The following is a 20,208-nucleotide window of genomic DNA, read 5'->3' as shown; positions in this document are numbered from 1 at the left end:
ACGTGAGGTCTCCACAGTACATCGATGTTGTCGCCAGTGATCGGCGAAAGGTGCACGTGCCCGTCGACCTGGGACCGGACCGCAGCGACGCACGGATGCACGCCAAGACCGTAGGATCCTACGCAGTGCCGTAGGGGACCGCACCGCCACTTCCCAGCAAATTAGGGACACTGTTGCTCCTGGGGTATCGGCGAGGACCATTCGCAACCGTCTCCATGAAGCTGGGCTACGGTCCCGCACACCGTTAGGCCGTCTTCCGCTCACGCCCCAACATCGTGCAGTCCGCCTCCAGTGGTGTCGCGACAGGCGTGAATGGAGGGACGAATGGAGACGTGTCGTCTTCAGCGATGAGAGTCGCTTCTGCCTTGGTGTCAATGATGGTCGTATGCGTGTTTGGCTCCGTGCAGGTGAGCGCCACAATCAGGACTGCATACGACCGAGGCACACAGGGCCAACACCCGGCATCATGGTGTGGGGAGCGATCTCCTACACTGGCCGTACACCTCTGGTGATCGTCGAGGGGACACTGAATAGTGCACGGTACATCCAAACCATCATCGAACCCATCGTTCTACCATTCCTAGACCGGCAAGGGAACTTGCTGTTCCAATAGGACAATGCACGTCCGCATGTATCGCGTGCCACCCAACGTGCTCTGGAAGGTGTAAGTCAACTACACTGGCCAGTAAGATCTCCGGATCTGTCCCCCATTGAGCATGTTTGGGACTGGATGAAGCGTCGTCTCACGCGGTCTGCACGTCCAGCACGAACGCTGGTCCAACTGAGGCGCCAGGTGGAAATGGCATGGCAAGCCGTTCCACAGGACTACATCCAGCATCCCTACGATCGTCTCCATGGGAGAATAGCAGCCTGCATTGCTGCGAAAGGTGGATATACACTGTACTAGTGCCGACATTGTGCATGCTCTGTTGCCTGGGCCTATGTGCCTGTGGTTCTGTCAGTGTGATCATGTGATGTATCTGACCCCAGGAATGTGTCAATAAAGTTTCCCCTTCCTGGGACAATGAATTCACGATGTTCTTATTTCAATTTCCAGGAGTGTAGTTTCAATTGATTACGTTCTTCTACGATAGGGTTGAGCCTGAGACGGCGCCAAGTGCGTATAGTTTTTCAGCGCATCGCATCCTCTGATGATAGACGGGACGGCCGCCTCGTACCAATCACAGACGCGGTGTGTTATTTTCCACCGCCAGAGGCGCTGGCAGTTGCCATATGTGGGCACAGTGCTAAGCTAACATCTCTAACAGGCTCAATCTCTCTTGAAATAAATGCGCATTCCATGGTTATACACGTAAATGGAAAGCACAGTTTATTACATCATCTCTATCCAGCTTTGAAAAGTGGTCTGTTAGTTTCTAGTCTTCTCATTTATTGGAAAAGGAATGGTACTGTTTTGATACAATAGTAGTAATCGTTTAATTCATTTCGCAATATTTCTCTACATGTTTATCGAGCATGGAGTCAAAGCTGTTAAGACACTAAACTTATCGCGAAAGAATGTGTTTCACAGTTATATTTCCATGGTTTCTCTAAATCACTAAATGCGAATTTCCTCAAAAACATTCAACAAGATTTCCTTCCTAGTTCTTGTCTAGTCCTAGCTTGTTTTCATCTCCAATAATATCTCTGACGTCGACGTGCCCTTAAACGCATAAGTCCGCTCCTTCCTTCTTTCTCCTTATGCCTCATGCTATCTTAACGTTGTTAAATCATGTTGGCAAAAATTTTGTGACCGAAATACTTTTCATATCTAATAACACCTGATCAATTTTCATGCAAATAGAAATATCTTTGTATAAGGAGACGAGATACTGGCAGAAGTAAAGCTGTGAGTACTAGGCGTGAGTCGTGCTTCGGTAGCTCAGATGGTAAAGCACTTGCCCGCGAAAGGCAAAGGGCCAGAGTTCGGGTCTCGGTCGGGCACACAGTTTTAATCTCCCAGGAAGTTTCATCTTTGTATAACTTGGTAATTCAAAAAAAGTGTTACCACTCTGCTGCTTCTTATATGACGACTTTCTTTACAGCTGTGCATCATTTTAAATACGTTGCTTTATCTGATGTATGTTATACACGGGAAAGCTTGTTTATGTGTTAGTGTGTTTGTTACTCTTCTTCACGCTGGAGAGATTTGGATGAAATTTGGAATAGAGATAGCTTAGAATTATATACCTACCTATCAAAGGAGTCCGGGTGAAAAAGTAGTGTAGCAAATTACGCGCGAAAACCCATACTTTATTCACCCAATGTTTGAGAATGAGAGCACTTAATGACTTACAACAAACTTCACACATAATTTCAAAGCGTAACGAAAGTTTTTCTCACTGACAGCCACCACAACATTATGAAAGGGAAAACGTTTATAGCTTAAGATTTTTGCAACTCATGCAATAAAACTGCTCATAAAGCATGACGTTTTAATTTACTACTTCTTTACTACCAACTGTATTTTTGACACATTTTGCAGACAGTATTCAGATATATCACTGAATGTACCAGCAATATCATGTCATTGTACTACACACAGCTCACGATATATGACGTCTTAAACACTGAAATGCGTGAAAAACTCGTGCATCATGTATGACGCTTTAATTGCTCTATTCGCAGCAAAAATCGGTAGCAGTATCGAGGTGTGTTGCTTAATGTACCTACAAAAATCTATCATTTTACGAGACATACGTCATGAGATATTTCGTCAGACACTGAGATCTGTGAGAAACTGCGGAGTCATGTGTGATGTTTTAATTTATTGCTTCTTTACTACTAACTCTGTTCACAACACATTTTGCAGGCAGTAGCCACATATACTACTGAATGTACGTGCAAAATGATATCAGTGGACGGCATATACTTCAGGAGAAACAACGTAATAAACATTGTGCTGCGTGAAAATAAACAGCAGGGCGAAATTTGCTAGAAGTACAGGTGAAATATGTGTACAAATACATGTGGAATATGTTAAATACATGTGAAGTATATTTAGAATGTGCTTATGTGGGCAAAGCTACGGGTAAAAGGCTCGTCACAGACCCCTGGAACGATTTCAGCGAAATTTGCTACACGTTTTATTTGCTGTCTGGAAAGAAATACTGTGGTAGTAAGAACCAGCAACTTCCTATTGGGATGGCAGCGATAACGCGGAGAGAGAAGGGTGGGGGGGGGGGGGGGGGAGGAGGAGATGGATGGACAGAAAAGGGAAAGGATGATATGCACTCAGTTAAGGAGTGGGGGAGACGGACAGAGAGATGGAGGAGGAGGAGATGGACACAGAGAGGAAAGCGGAGAAGATGGGAAGAGAGAGGAGGCGAACAGTGAGAGTGGTTGGAGGAGATAAATAGGGGAAAGGGGAGAGGAGGAGATGGCCGGAAAGAGGCTGAGGATGAGTTGGACAGAGGGAGGGGGGAGGGAGGAGATGGACAGTGTGAGGGGGCAGGAGGAATAGGACAAAGAGTGTGAGTGGAGAATGTGGACAGAGAGAGTGGGGGGAAGAGGTGGACAAAGGAGGGGGAAGGAGTAGATGGACAGAGGCGGAAGGAAGAGATGGACTAACAGAAGATTAGAATAAATAAATGCCCAAGCATTTTTTATATAAATAAGTGTTTAACCGTACATAACACCGCAGGGCGCTGCCAGTAGTTCTACACGCTTCTGGTATCTTGTAGGGTTGTAAAATCCCGAATCGATAATGTTATATGAATATATTACATAAAAACCATATGATTAGAAATTTATTCAGTGTACAGTAAGTCCGAAAGAAAGTAAGCGGAATAATAGAATTTTTTTATAGTTTTTGATCCTTACCGAAATGTGTCTTTACTTATTGATACATATTTATCACACATGTAATTGCATTCTAAAGATAGAATACACACGATTTATTAATTTTGTAAATCGTTTGACATTGTGGAAGACTGTTACACTGTAATAGAGCACCTCATGTATAATAGAGATATTGGAACGCCGGTCCAAAGACGTGCAAAACAAGCGGTACCGTCTATCTTACTATCTATATTATCGTGATTACAGAATGTATATTTCAACCCCCGCTAAATAAACTAGCTTTTATTTAAAAAAAGAAAAAATAGCGGTGAGTCTTTTCTGCTGAGACGATAATATCTATTAGTCGAATGCGAGTTTTGTAGCGCAATAACTCTTAAAAGTTAATTTCACGTGAAGGTTAATGCCTGTGCTTCCACTGCGTTGTTAGTAACGTCAGTATTTATGGTAATATTTACCAAGGCAGCACGAAGCAGCAAGAAGTCTCTCGATTTTAGTAATGTTGCACATAGCAATAGTGTTGCTATAGCGATTCTCGTCCACTTCGTTCACATTCGTTTAATTTGGTATTTATTTTCACGTCCTTTCACAATTTAAGATTCCATGGATTGCCAATATGTTTGTCGCTGCTGTCTAGTTGAGGTTGTACAGATCATTGGGGAAAGGATACAATGTAGCAGTTCAGTTTCATTTCATTTCAGATTAACAACCCATTTTCTCGGCCCTTGCCATGCAAAGAATGTCTGTTGTTGTTTAAATGCAATGGTAAGGGTCAGATAAGTTTTCTTGGTTCAGAGCGTAGCAGTACCAACCTAAATACTTCCGTTTCATAGATGTCCTCTTGTTGCAAATCTAGAGTTTTCCCATTTTCTTGTGTCCACTCTATAGCCGAAAGGCACCAACCTCCTCCTTGAAAGAAATGGGGCAGTGTCTTTCACTCTCGCCTAGAGGCTCGTTTGAGTCAGTCTTGCAGCCATTTGTCCTAGTGTATCCTTTCTTCTATGGAACATGACCTAGATTATGTCAGGTTGCTTTGTGCAGGCTAGGACGCCAGAAGATATGCGTAAATCGACGCTTTCATTTCGAGCTACTAGTTATTAACGCTTTTAGGGAGGCTTTCACTTTAAATCAAATTAAAGTCGCGTGTCAGGCGTGATCTTATAGATATGCATTGTCGTTAGTCTGTTATTGACCACGTAGGCTTGATATGCTGGTTTTTGTTAAGTTGTATATTTTTATATGATTCCTCAGTATCACTGCCTTTGTAGAATGTTATTTTAAGGTGGCATGAAACATGAATGAATTTATGCTGAAGCAGCGGAAATTTTGTGTGCATCAAGAGTGATGGTTCACCATACTGTTCCTTTGTACTTCATATTTACATGTATTATTCCTCCATCTAATATGGTGCAGTGATCCTCCCTCGTTACGTTCAAGTGCAATCCTTTGATTTCATGTCTCCAAATTTCATATCCAGTACTGTGAACTCATTTTTGTGTATCACTGGCAACAACATTGTCGCGTCCCAAGCGTGGGTTTTGCGAGGGATTGACTGACACGGTTCGTAAACAGGAATTAGCCGGTTGACCTAATTGAGAGGGAGACTTTTGATCTGGCTAAGATGTTAAATTCCCTGGTGTGAAGGTACAAGGCTAGGATGTTGGTAGAAGTAAACTCGTATGGACGTTATAAAAGTTCTAATTTATTCATAAAGAATACAGATCACCCGAACTGCGTAGTGATTGTACCTACAGAATAGCCAAGCCCATTACAGAGACGGTGACTGACTTCCACCGTTCGGGCTGCCTGATAGAACTTTCCAGCACTTTGCTGCCCACACTAGCACCCTACGTCAGAGTCCCGCGGTCGCTGCCTAAACGCTCATCGGCGACTATCCCCAACTGTCTGCCTGCAGCCCGCCCTCAGCCCAAGTCGGCTGCTACTCACGCTGACTACCGTCGCTGCCTAAACCCGAGAGAGAGAGAGATCCCCGGAGCGGCGTGCCTCCGAGTTTTGTTAGCTCTTCCCCTTCGACCCCGCCAGCGCTTGGCATGACGTAGCGTCGAGTGCAACTTTTCCTTATTAGGGATTGTTTTAGTATTAACTTCAGTACTTTTCTTCAGAAGCTGGGTGGAGGGGTAGAGGGGCCTCTCCCTATATGGTCACGCACTGCGTCCTGAGCCCTTCATTGGCTCCTCATGACGTAGTGCGGTCCCCACCTAGGGCCCTCTTTCTTTCTCTCTCCGCTCCCAGACTTCTCCCTCTAGCCAAGAGTGTTGATACTGTAAGTTATTGCTTATTAAGGGACCTGCCCAGAGCGCCCTTTTTATCTTAATAGCTGAGTCTGCTTCCTTGCTTATCACGCGCAGCTGCCTGGCCGCTTGGACCGCCGCCTCGGCTATCTGGCTGCGTCGTTATCTTTTGTGACCCCTCTGACACGCCTGGCGTCCCCTGTTAACTCTATCTCCCCGTATGATTTCTGGTGTATCGTCTGAGAACAACTGCATTTAGACTTGGCTTTTCTGCGGTTACAACACCTCCCCCGCCAGGGAAATTGGGGTTACTCCTCAGAGTAGCGTCAATTGTGACTCTTTTATTTTTTTTTCCATTACATGCTTTACAGATTTGTTTATTACATTAGCATCTGATATGTTATATTTTTCATTTTCATTTAGTAAAGTCAAATTCATTAAACACACAAAAATACAATTACATTATACATGCCTAACATTCAGTTATGTCAAAAGCATTTGCATTAAAATCAAAAGACACTTTCATTGATACATACATTCACATTTCAATTAGAATTACATTTCAAATACAGTTACATTTCAATTACACATTTCAAATACAGTTACATTTCAATTACATATTTCAAATACAGTTACATTTCAATTACACATTTCAAATACAGTTATTTAACGTCTGTTTCTGAAAGCGACCGTATCACCTTGGTCTTTTCCACATCTTTCATAAATTACTATCTCTTCAGTTTCTTTATTACTGTGTCTTCTAGCTGAACTAGTCTCTGGGTATTGGTTCACTATGGTATTTTTTGTACATACTTTTCCACAACAATCACTGTCTTCAAAATATTTCCATATACTTTTAAAACAGTCTTTACAACATTTACAGTTTTTACAACAGCATGTTATTATGATTAGAATAACTATTGATATGGCTACATACGTAGTTATGGAGTAATGTGTGAAGTACCTGGAGTACTTCATTTCCTCCTCTTGTCTCTCTACCATCTTCTGGACATCATCCAGTCTTTTTCCTGCGACTTTCAAGTCGTCTAACTGTGTTATTACCTGGTCCAATGGCAAATCTAATGCTAACGTTGAGACATTCCTTTTTTCCTTGTTTACCACGCAACAATCGAATTCTAGATTGATCTGCGGAACTATGTCTTTCTTCGTCACATTACTCTGAATCACTCTATCTGTTTGTATGAACACTCTAGTGCCATACCCCTCACATTTACTGTAAAAACTAATTTTTCCTACCTCTTTTATTAGTAGGTCCTTTGGTGGTTCCCTTCCACACAATACTGTTAAGCCTTCTTCCTTCGGTGCTACATATAGCCATTCGTTACTGTTTAGATGAGTCCAAAGGCTCTGATTCAGTGCGACTATTTTTCGCACACAATCTTCCGGAATTTCTCTTACCGGTTGCAACAATTTGGCTTCGCACTCTTCGTGGTCGAATGTTGACAGCAAGGCGAATGCTTGTTTGCACAGTCTCCTATTTTTACTTAGCTCCTTGCATTTTAGTTCCTCCACAGAAAGTTTCGCGTACTGCCTTTTGGATTCATCTATTAGTAAGAATTCTTTCTCTGGCTGTATGTACACATATTTACCTTTCATGTTTGGAATTTCTTTTGGTAGTGGGAGTACTCTATACAAATTGAAATTGTTATTATTTATTAATGGAATATTAATTACATATCCTAGTATGCTACCCGAGATGAAAACATCTAAATCAATTATTCTTAACAATAGATAACCTGAGGACTCCGTAAGAGGAACAGGAAACTTTACATCTTTTAGTTCTTCCCGTATTAAACTTAGGTATTTTACAATTTGGACTGGATTAATTGTATGAGGCTGTAGTATTCCCTTCTGAGCATTTACAATGGCATTTATCATTTGTTCGTATTCCTCTTCGATCTGACCAAACACTGCCGATAGTTGTAATACTTGCTCTGTTACTGTGGCGAAGGACGCTACACGTTTAAACCCTATATCGGTTTCCTTCACGTATTCCTTCATGAATCGTTCTAGTCTTTGCATACCTGTCTTCAGGACGTGCTCATTTGACTCTAGTGTATATACCGTCCTGTTTACTCCCGCCAATGTGGCTCTTACCACTGCCACCTGTTCCTTTGTTAGCCTCAACAACCCTTCTGAGTTTTTCTCCATAGCGTCTATTCTTTCCTTATAGTATGCTGCATCTGCTTCATCCAACGTCCCGAACAGTATTTTACTTACCTGCCCGACGAAGTTGAATACTCCTCTCTTCCTTCTGGTCTCGTGTTTCGTTAGCTACTGTACTAAAAGTTGCAATCCTGTGATTTTTTCCACATGATGGGTTACTTGTTGGTCTAGTACCCTGCATTCTATTAATCCTACATTTAATTGTGTTAGTGTTTCTCGGCACCTTTGTACCGCTGCCCTACCATACCTCTCTGCATTCTGAAACCTTTCTGTTATTATATCTAGATTTACGTATGTGACTATTCTCCATGTGGTACTGTATATTTCTACCTGTCCTCTATTATCGTAATATAGTTCTGATGAACTCGGAAATGGCGTCACTTGGTACTCATTTGTTGCATGCTCTGATGCAGTGACGTAGTATGCTGTTATCACTATGACGAATTTCACGACCTGCCACTTGAGTGCCATACCTGAAATTTAAAAGAATTGTTTCAGACTGTTGGCATGTACTTTTGTTTCCTTATTTCTTTTAACTTTTATTACTACGTTAGGACCTTCCACTTTTACTACTTCAAATGGACCTCTCCATTGTGAATCTAATTTCCGAGATCTACCCCGTCTCACCGACTCATCGTGCAGTAATACTTTATCCCCTACCTTGAAGTTTTTTGTTTCATGTCATACTGTTCCTTACTGATTTTCTTACTTCTTATAATCGAGTCTCTGGCCACTCTGTGGGCTTCCTGCATTCTCGCTCTTAGTTTATTTACATACATTTCATAATTGTAACTTACCTGCTGTGTTTCTTGCTGCAGTACTCCTGGTATGTTAACCTTTCTTCCGTATAGTAATTCAAATGGTGTGTATCCTGTGCTGCTGTGTGGTGTAGTGTTGAACACAAAAATTGCATACGGTACCCATTTGTCCCAAGAACTTTGATCTCCTGTTACAAAGTGTCTGAGATACTCTACAATAGTTCTATGACTTCTTTCTAGTGCACCATTTGATTCAGGGTGGTACGCTGTAGTATTTATACGCTTTACCTTCAACAATTTACATACACTTTTAAATACATCTCTCAGAAAGTTAGACCCTTGATCTGTTAATAATACTGATGGAATTCCATACCTTAATACTACGTTTTCCACAACTGCCTCAGCTACTGTTTCGGCATCTTGTTTGTCAATTGGGATTGCTAAGGTAAATTTACTCAGATCGTCTTGGAATGTTAACACGTACCTTTTTCCTGTATTAGATACATCTAGTGGACCCACTATATCCATCGCACACTTTCCGAATACTGTTTCTGCTGTGTCTGTAATTTCTAAGGGCATCCTAGTTTTCATTTGCGTGTTTTTATTCTTTTGACACGATGGGCATTTACTAATGTAATTTTCAATGTCACGCTTCATTCCGCGCCACTGCTTGTATGCTTTAATTCTTTCGAGTGTCCTGTGCATTCCTTGGTGACCTCCCAAGGGATTGTCATGCATTTCCTTTAGTATATTTTCTTTTCCTTCGGGACTAATTTCCTCACCACTATCCGTTTCCTGTTCTATTTCACTCGACACTTGTGCTTGCCGCACGTTTACGGAACTTTCTTCCCCATTTGCTTTTGCTGCCGAGATCTCTGTCTCCACCTTCTGCTTCGCATCTATCTCTTCCTTCCCTTCATGCCTTATTCTACTCAGCGCATCCGCATTACTATTTAACTTTCCTGGCTTGTATGTTACTTCATAATCATACTCCTCGAGTTTCAGTCTCCACTTCAGGAGTCTCGAACTCGGATCTTTGACACTAAATATCCACGTTAGTGGCTTATGGTCTGTCACTACAGTGAACTTTCTGCCATATACATATGGTCTGAACTGTTTTACTGCGTAAACTATAGCCAACAACTCTTTTTCCGTTGTGCTATAATTTAGTTCGGCTTTGTTCAATGCTCTGGATGCATATGCGATGGGCAAGTCTTCGCCAATCTTCTTACCTTGCGATAACACTGCACCCAAGGCTGCGTTAATCGCATCCGTTGTAATGATGAACGGTTTCGTAAAGTCAGGGTACTGAAGTAACGGAGGGTTTATTAATTTCTCTTTTAGTTCTTCGAACGCATTGTTCTGACGTTCGCTCCATCGGTACTCCACTCCCTTTTTTATGAGCTCATGGAGAGGTTTCGCAATCTTGCTGAAGTTAGCAATGAAACGGCGGTAGTAACCTATAAATCCGAGAAACCCTTTTAGTTCCTTAGTTGTCTTTGGCTGTGGGAAGAACTTCACCTTCTCCATATCTGGTGATATTCCTTTGTCAGTGATGCAATAACCTAGGAAGATTACTTCCTTCCTCAGGAATTCACACTTGTCTGGTTGCAGCTTCAAATTGTGCTCTCGCAACCTGTCAAATATTTCCCGGAGCTTTTCGTTATGCTCCTGCAGGTTTTTCCCATAGCATACTATGTCGTCTAGATATACAAAGCATTTCACTCCTTGTAAACCTGCCAAGACTGTATTCATCAGTCTCTGAAAACATCCTGGGGCTCCCTTCAGTCCCATCGGCATTCGTTTGTATTCGTAATGCTGATAGTTTGAGCTAAATGCCGTTTTCTCTCTGTCCTTCTCGTCCGTCAATATTTGATGGTACCCGCTTGCGAGGTCAAGCGTCGAGAAGTACTTAGCTTGCCCTAACTGATCCAGTATCTCGGAGATATTCGGTAGTGGAAATGCATCGCCTACAGTGATATCATTTAATCGTCTGTAGTCCACTACGATTCTCCATTTCTGTTTGCCACTAGCGTCTAGCTTCTTTGGAACTAACAGTAACGGTGCGTTCCAAGCGCTCTTACTCTCGACAATTATGTCATCTCTTAGCATCTGCTCTATTTGCTCCCTTAGCACTTCCTTTTGCGCTTCCGGGATCCTGTACGGTCTAGCGTTTACTACCTTTCCCGCGTGTTCCGGTGCAATCGGTATTCTGTGCTTCACTGCGGAAGTATAGGACAGGTTGTCCCCTGGTAGATGAAATACATCTCCGTATTCCGCGCAAACCTCTGCTAGAGCGCTTTTCTCTTCAGCGTTCAAATGATCCATTCTTAATTGCCTTCGCAACACACTAGTACGACTTTCTGTCTTTCCTATGACATTAGTACAACATTTTACTTCGCGTATTTTCCCTACTTTTTCTAATTCTTCCGTCATTAACCTGACGTTTCCTAACTGCACTCTGTCTTCTGACAAGTTTAATGCACTTACTATGCATTTCCCATTTCGCACTTTTACTAACGCTTCAGGTACATGTACCCCTTGTGAAATCTCCTGCCTAGGAATAATCATTTCCTTTTCGATTCCCCTTTTTACATTTCCTTCCACCTTTAATAACATTATTTTTTCCTCTCGGGGCCCTATTTCCCCGCCTACTTCTGAATCTTGTTCGTTCTCATGTCCCTTTGGCTCTTCCTCTACTACTAAGGGTATATCTCGCCCTTTTAGTCTCACTATTTTACCTGCATAGTCTAACTTAACTCTATGCTCTGTCAAGAAATTTCTGCCTATCAGTCCGTCGTACGGAATATCTAATCCTCTCCCGTACACGTGAAATTTTTGCCCTACTTGCTCAGAACCGTCCACACTTAAGTGTACCTGTACCGTACCTATTGTGCTGACGGCCTCACTGGTTACACCTTTTAGCAGAAGCCTTTCCGCTTCATTAACTGCAAGTGTACTATTTATCGGAATACTCGTTCTCTTGAGCAGACACGATTCTTAGTTGTTTCACCCTTTTTAAGCTCAACGCTGCTACTAATATTGTTTATGTGTTAAATGATTGTGAAATTACGTTCACCAAGAGACCTCTGTGATAGTAAGGATATTGAAGTAATATATTTACTCTTAGGGTAAGAAACAAATTCATAGAGAAATGGTTGCTACTATATATTCGTACATAAACTCAAGTGTTATACCTGTTGCATGGCTTAATGCATTTATTACTGTACTAACTAGACCTTAATCTCTCACTTATTGTTTTTCAGTATGGGTCTTGCACTTGCGGTGAGTGGCGGAATTGTTCACTTAAGAGTGACATAAGTGAAACATTTTATCATTTTTTTGCCTGAGTAAGTGAAAGAGATGGCTTTCACTGCAGTTAATTGAATGTCACGGACAGTAAAAGCCAATCGTTTGCGCGACCAGGTTAAGCTTATGCAAGTATTATCAAATAGTAAGGTTTTTCTTTTACAGAGTCACTCATGATACCAGCCTCGAAAAGTAGCGGACCGATCTTATGCGGTGGCCTACACCATCATTCAGTGTTGCAGTATTCCTGTTTGGAAACCATATTACATTCTGTGCATAATGTGCATTCCATCACTGGAGGCACTGCAAAATGATTTACTTAAGTGTGCTGTACTAGCTTCAGTTACCCTGTAAGAGCACAAGAAGTAAGTAAATAAGAAGCAATTTTAGGTTTTCTTCTCATAACTAAATAAGGAACAAGTTTAGTTGTTACGTTTGCCAAGTGTCGTGGCTTGCTCAGGTCCTGAAACAATGAGACGAGGAAGTGAGTGAGACCGCGGATCAACTAGAGGTTCCCACATCAGTGGTGGTGGAACAGATGTCACTTAGGAATGAGATGGATGCAGATCGAACTCATCCAGTTACAGTATCTGAAAGCGAAGAAGTATTGTTGTTGCTTCGATTAAAACAGAACAGGGTGAAATAAATTTCAGAAACTGAGAGGCATTTTGCGATGCCATCACATTGCATTTCATGGCAATGAAACGGTAGAAAATGGGGCAGACATGAAAAGTGGAAACCATTATGAGCATAGAAGAACGCTAGATGAATCTGAAGGAATGTGTAAACTAGAGGAGAGGAGAGATTATGCTGAACTCACGATATGCTAGTGCATGAAGAGACAAATTAGATCGGGCCACTGAGTGAGTTTGATGAGGTAAATAACAGAAAGCATTTTTTGATGGTGCAAAGGTATAGTCTTATCTCAGATCCTACTTGCACCAACATCCACGCATGTGGATTGATCAGTTTGCTGACATGTTATTCATATCATGAAAGCTGTCACTGAAAAAAAAAATTTTTGTTTGGCAGAATGCTACTTCAGGAAGGGCGAATAATCGTGGTCTAATCTTATATTCTGTAAAAGAAAACTTATTTGTCAGTGAGTTGTAGTACCTAGAGACGTAACAAATGTGTAGTATAATGTGCACAAACTACTTACTATGATAATACTGTTTTCCTCAGATTTACTGCGTCTGGCCGCTGTGGCCGAGCTGTTCTAATCCGGAACGGCGCTGCTGCTACGGTTGCAGGTTCGAATCTTGTCTCGGGCATGAATGTGTGTTATGTTCTTAGCTTAGTTAGGTTTCAGTTCTAAGTCTAGGGGACAGATGACCTCAGATGTTAAGTCCCATAGTCCTTGGAGTTTTTAGATTTACTGCGGCATACGTGTACTATCTCTCCAAGTCGATTATAAGTGGTAAAGGATCATAATGAATATATGCAATACTCTTAGACTATGGAAACTCTTCCCTGTAGACAACTTTATTTTGGAGAATTTTTGGAAGTTGTTCCAGTATTTGAATATTAATTTTGGACATTAGCACTCAATATATCATTGTCCTTTGGTAATATTATTTAAATGCCTTTGTGTATGCTATAATTATTCTGATCTTGTCCTCACGACATGTAGAGGATTGAAACGTATTCCTAGAGTAAACATCTAATTTGTAGACTTTATCAGGGTAGTTCCCATCCATCTTCAAAACTCTGCCAGTTCAGTTCTTTAAAAAAATCTCAATGACGCTCTCCCACGAGCCAAACAAACGTAACTTGCAAACAAGTTCAAAAGAAAGTAGATTGCAGCAGTTATTCGGAGATGAAGAGGCTTGCAAAGGATGGAGTAGCATGGAGGGCTGCATCGAGTCAGTCTTCAGACTGATGACCTCTGCAACGACAACAACAACAACAATAGTAATACAATATAAGTATTTTGATAGTTTCTCTTAGGCCTAAGTGAGACTACATTACTGGTAGCGCAAAAATAAAACAACCAAGCTCTCTTTTTGTGTTGCATAACGTGATGAAGAAAAATATAACTGATACCATTGATTGGCTGATAAAGCTTTTTTTATGTCGATTCATGACCTACCTGTGGCTTTGCTTCACTAGCTTGTTTATCAACCAATGTCACATTTTCTGACAACCTATCACAGCAAATCTTACTAAAAATGTTGCACACTGAAGAGATCTTTAATGTGTTGATCACTTAAACTGCCCATCTTCGTAATACTCGTAATACACAACTGTAAGTTCAAAACGCATAAAATACAATATGTAAACACAATGATTAACATTATTCCATACAGACGAAAGTTTACACCCTCGAAACATCCATACTTGCTTCAAACTATAATTACGTCCCTAAATACATAAAGGTTTATAGGACAAAACATAACTTGGGTTGAAACTTCCTAGCGGATTAAAACTGTGTGCCGAACCGAGACTCGAACTCGGGACCTTTCTGCCTTTCGCGGGCAAGTGCTCTACTATCTAAGCTACTCAAGCAGGACTCACGCCCCGTCCTCAAAGCTTTACTTCCGCCAGTACCTCGTCTCCTACTATCTGTAGGTACGCAGGAGAGCTTCTGTGAAGTTTGGAAAGTAGGAGACGAGGTACTGGCGGAAGTAAAGCTGTGAGAACGTGGCGTGAGTAGTGCTTGGGTAGCTCAGATGGTAGAGCACTTGCCCGCGAAAGGCAGAAAGGTCCCGAGTTCGAGTCTCGGTTCGGAACACGGTTTTAATCCACCAGGAAGTTTCATATCAGCGCTCACTCCGTTGCAGAGTGAAAGTCATTCTGATAACTTGGGTCATTCATCGTAATGCGCAAGTGGTATTACAGATCTTCAATCATTGTGCCGTGCTGAATGGCACGACGATTTGCACACCGCCAGAGATTCTTTTCGAGTTGAGTGCTGCAGTCATGACATGACAGGGTCGAAGGCACAGACATGTGTTGGACGTGAGCGCCACGGCTGATCTGGGGACTGGCACAGACGGTGGGTACAGTCAGCTGCAGCGACAGGAACTAGCAGCACCTTCTGAAGCCGTTGCTGTCGCTTCTGGGGTGGTGGCAGACTGCTTGCGGAACGTCGGCTGGAGCCATTTTGGGACAATGGCCGTGGCGGCAGTAACAGTGGGCTGGGCAAGACATTGTTGGATTGTCAATTGCTGGGGTGACATGAAGAAAACAGTTCTATCATCAATGAAGCTATTGTGGGTGACAGTTATCAGATGGGATGACTGTCAGTGTGGGAGGGTCTGCCATGTGGACGGCAACCTACCTGGATGGACGCACAGCAATTCCAGTGGAGGTGAAGGAATAGCTTTGGCATGTCATAAGCAGCTCTTTCGGAGCGTTTTCACAAGTGACGTTCTGTTGGTAGTGTGACTGAGGCAGTACACTGTGTTATGTGTCAAGTGTGCGTCGAGTAAAGCCACCTGTAAACAACATTACGCATGAAAGGCTATTGGTGCTGTAGTTATTTATTTGTTGCATGCTGGGCATGCAACAGTGTATTCTCTGAGGCAGGGCAGCAATAATTGTCACGATGTGGGCATGATTCAGTGTGTTTAACAGAAAGTGATTGTTTATTGATGTGAGTTCAAATCAGTATATTTCTCCGGTGGTTTCAAGAGTTAATTGCATTATTCATTTTATATAATTGACCCTATGGTTCTCATGTTGCATTACGATCTTGTTATTGCTTTTATATTACTGACCTGTTACATCTGTTACAGTATAAGAAATTATATAATCATGGGTAGTTTGGTAGGGTTGTGGATAGCTGGTGTTTTAGTTGTCTCATGACGGTAATACTAGTAGATCGACGTGTAGCTGAGATTCTGTTTAGTGATCCTAGATGAAATTAAGTGTTCTTGGGCATCATAGGTTTTATAGCTACTATTGTTGGTAATAAGTTCCAGACATTCTAAATTGTTATTGTTGACCTCTGATCTATTACAGGGAAAGGTCAAAGCTGTTCTATATTTAAATATTCTGCATCATTGTTATAAAGATAACTGTGTGATTGGTTATTTTGGTCCTAGTTATAACTCTTTTGGGCTAAAGAAATATATATTTTGTTTATTGTAAATGATTTACTAATTTGTTAACTGTAGTTTGGATGTTTAATAAAATTATTGTTAAATTGTGCCTCACGTCAGATCTTAATACCGCACTACACAGTGAGCGAAAATTCAATCTCTGCACCAAAGCAAAATTATCTCTATTATTTGTCAAAGTAGGTTAAGATTCTAAGTACAAAACATATGTGACAGTATTGTAACTCTTTCTTTTACATCATACAAAAGGAAAGATACACGTGGCTTGTATATTGTCACAACAGATATAACTTACATATTAGATGCACTCTTTGAGGAGAATAGTTTGATCTTTGTTCCACATTTTAAGAAACCCAAAACCTGTCTATATTATTTATCAAAATATGTAAAGATTTGTTTTTTATCATTATAAAACTAAGTGTGATCACTACTGGTATTTCTTACAGGTTAAAATGTACTCTTGGACGGGAAGACTATGATCTTTGTACTGAAATTTAAAGAAACAAAAATCTGTATTGTTTGAAAAAAGGTATTTAATGAATTTCTTCTACACCTGTGTAAAAATCGGTTGGCTCACTTATTAACGATAATGATCTAACTTACATGTGAAGGTGCATTCGTAAATGAGAATACCTCGATCTCTGTACCACAACTGGTGCAATGCACAATGAACCCTAACTTAAATATTACCATGTCAAAACTGTTCTATATCAGTAAAGAAAAGAAATACTTGTGACACTGTCTAACTCAGGTCGATATGCACTTGTTCACAAGAGTAGTTCAATCACTGACCACACTCCAAAGGAAACAAAAATTACACCACTGGCCATTAAAATTGCTACACCACGAAGCTGACGTGCTACAGACGCGAAATGTAACCGACAGGAAGAAGATGCTGTGATATGCAAATGATTAGCTTTCCAGAGGATTCACACAAGGCTGGCGGTGGTGGCGACACCTACAACATGCAGTTTACCCGCGTTGCCTGGTGAAACGTTGTTGTGATGCCTTGTGTAAGGAGGAGAAATGCTTATCATCACGTTTCAGACTTTGATAAAGGTCGGGTTGTAGCCTATCGCGATTGCGGTTTATCGTATCACGACATTGCTGTTCGCGTTGGTCGAGATCCAACGACAGTTGGCAGCATATAAAATCGGTGAGTTCGGGACGGTAATACGGAACGCCGTGCTGGATCCCAACGGCCTCGTATTACTAGCTGTCGACAAGACAAGCATCTTATCCGCATGGCTGTAACACATAGTGCAGCCACGTCTCGATCCCTGAGTCAACAGATGGGGACATTTGCAAGACAACAACCATCTGCACGAACAGTTCGACCACGTTTGCAGCAGCACGGACTATCAGCTCGGAGACCATGGCTGCAGTTACCCTTGACGCTGCATCACAGACAGGAGCGCCTGCGATGGTGCACTCAACGACGAACCTGGGTGCACGAATGGTGAACGTCATTTTTTCGGATGAATCCAGGTTCTGTTTACAGCATCATGATGGTTGCATCCGTGTGTGGCGACATCGGGGTGAACGCACATTGGAAGCGTGTATTCGTCATCGCCATACTGGCGCATCACCTGGCGTGATGGTATGAGGTGCCATTGGTTACACGTCTTGGTCACCTCTTGTTCGCATTGACGGCACTTTGAACAGTGGATGTCGCATTTCAGATGTGGTACGACCTGTGGCTCTACCCTTCATTCGATCCCTGCGAAACACTACATTTCAACAGGATAACGCACGGCCGCATATTGAAGGTCCTGTACGGGCCTTTCTGGATAGAGAAGATGTTCGACTGCTGCCCTGACCACCACATTCTCCAGATCTCTCACCAATTGAAAATGCCTGCTCAATGGTGGCCGAGCAACTTGCTCGTCACAATACGCCAGTCACTACTCTTGATGAACTGTGGTATCATGTTGAAGCTATATGGGCAGCTGTACCTGTACACGCCATCCAATCTCTGACTCATTGCCCAGGCGTATCAAGGCCGTTACTACATCCAGAGGTGGTTGCTCTGGGTACTGATTTCTCAGGATGTATGCACCCAAACTGCGTGAAAATGTAATCACATGCCACTTCTAGTATAATATATTTGTCCAATGAATACCCGTTTATCATCTGCATTTCTTCTTGGTGTAGCAATTTTAATGGCTAGTAGTGTATATGTCTTATTTATTAAGAAATTTAAATATCTGTTCTTTAATTGTAGACACGTGTAGCACTAGAGGCCTAAATCACAAGTGAAGGAACAGTATGTGATAGCTGGCTTATGCTGTCTCATAGTACAAACTACTGGACACGTCTACGGAATAACTTACTGAACAGTACTAATAAGCATTTGCTTTTCAAAGCCATTTGAACTTTATGTGAACTCATGACAGAATGAAAAACTTTCTCTTACAGTAGATAACATTTGCCATCTTCTTTTGATATTGCTAATATTAGCTGTTACACAGTGTGCCTTATATGACAGTTTGAAGAAATAAGATACCGAACAGCAATTTCAAAATCTGAGTTTAATACACATTGAGTGCATGGGGCACATTGTTACACTGTAGCAAACGATGACAAAGTTTCCATTACTTCGCCAGTTAAAAAGTTAAGCATAAAATGAAATTGTAACAAATTGCTCCATATGTCACCATATTATATTCAAATAATTTTTTTCTGCATGTTCAGATTCAGTTTTTCTTAACTGTGTTGTTGTAACATCACGGAAAATCTTTGTTGATATAGAAATGGATTGTACTGGGGATAATAGCCCCAAGTTTTCATGGCGAATGTCATTACCCTGGTCGTGGTGACCAGCATTACCACCAACACGTGCCGAGTACTAGTGTGATGACAGTGGTCAACAGTCAGTATCCCGGTCATGACGATTACCATTATCGCATGGCATCTTCACACTCCCCACAAGAATATTTCACTCATTCCAGATACGTGATTTGACATGGACATTCCCCCTAAATTGAGATCTTCGGATTCCTTGCATAATTCTATTGCCACGCTTGGCAAGGATTGGACGCATCATAAACTGAGCTGCAAACGAGAGCAAAAGTGAACATGGCCACAATTTCCTGCAGGTATAAAACTGTTAATTGCTGCAACACCAAGTGAAGAACTTTTTGTTCAGGGCAGAATTTTACAACTTTACTCCGGTGCGGATTTACGGCAGTTTTAACGTCTCTTGTCCTTTAAGTAACGACGCTCCTGGCAGGCAGTTTCAGACCAAGAGAAAACCTCGGCTCCCACACAATCAAAACGATCAGAACACTTTAGAAAATACGAACTTGTAACTCAGCTATTTTGTCTGGAGGCCATCCTTTTTTGTTATATTATTAGTTTCATCTTTATTACGTTTATGCTTTTAGAACGTGCTGATATAATGTAGAACGCACGACAAGTTAATCTGCCGTTGTTGATAATATGATTATAAGCGATATTTACAAGCGTTAATATTAACAGTGAGTTTGTATGTCATTTTAACGATCTTCAAGGACTTTTAGACAAATACTCCACTGCTTCACAGAAAACTTGCGTAGCAGTTAGTAATGAATGACGAAAACCTGCAACACGAATATCGTGATACATAGATTACGACTGATTTTTTTTTGCTAATAATGATACTGACTGCTTTCTCGTTGCACTTAGCGAATTTCCAAAAATAAACGGAGGAATCAACTTAAAGTTTAAAGTGTCACACTTTTATTCTCTAAACATTCGCATTACGTACGGAAATAGGCAACATCTCGGGTGCGACTGCCTAGTTTATGAAACTTCACAATTTCTCGATTTTTGATAGTATGTAATGTAATTTTCACCACT

This window comes from Schistocerca gregaria, chromosome 2, assembly GCF_023897955.1.
Source record: "Schistocerca gregaria isolate iqSchGreg1 chromosome 2, iqSchGreg1.2, whole genome shotgun sequence".
In the NCBI taxonomy this organism is placed as follows: Eukaryota; Metazoa; Arthropoda; class Insecta; order Orthoptera; family Acrididae; genus Schistocerca; species Schistocerca gregaria.
The sequence above is the reverse complement of the archived record's forward strand: the minus strand, read 5'-3'. Positions refer to the sequence as shown.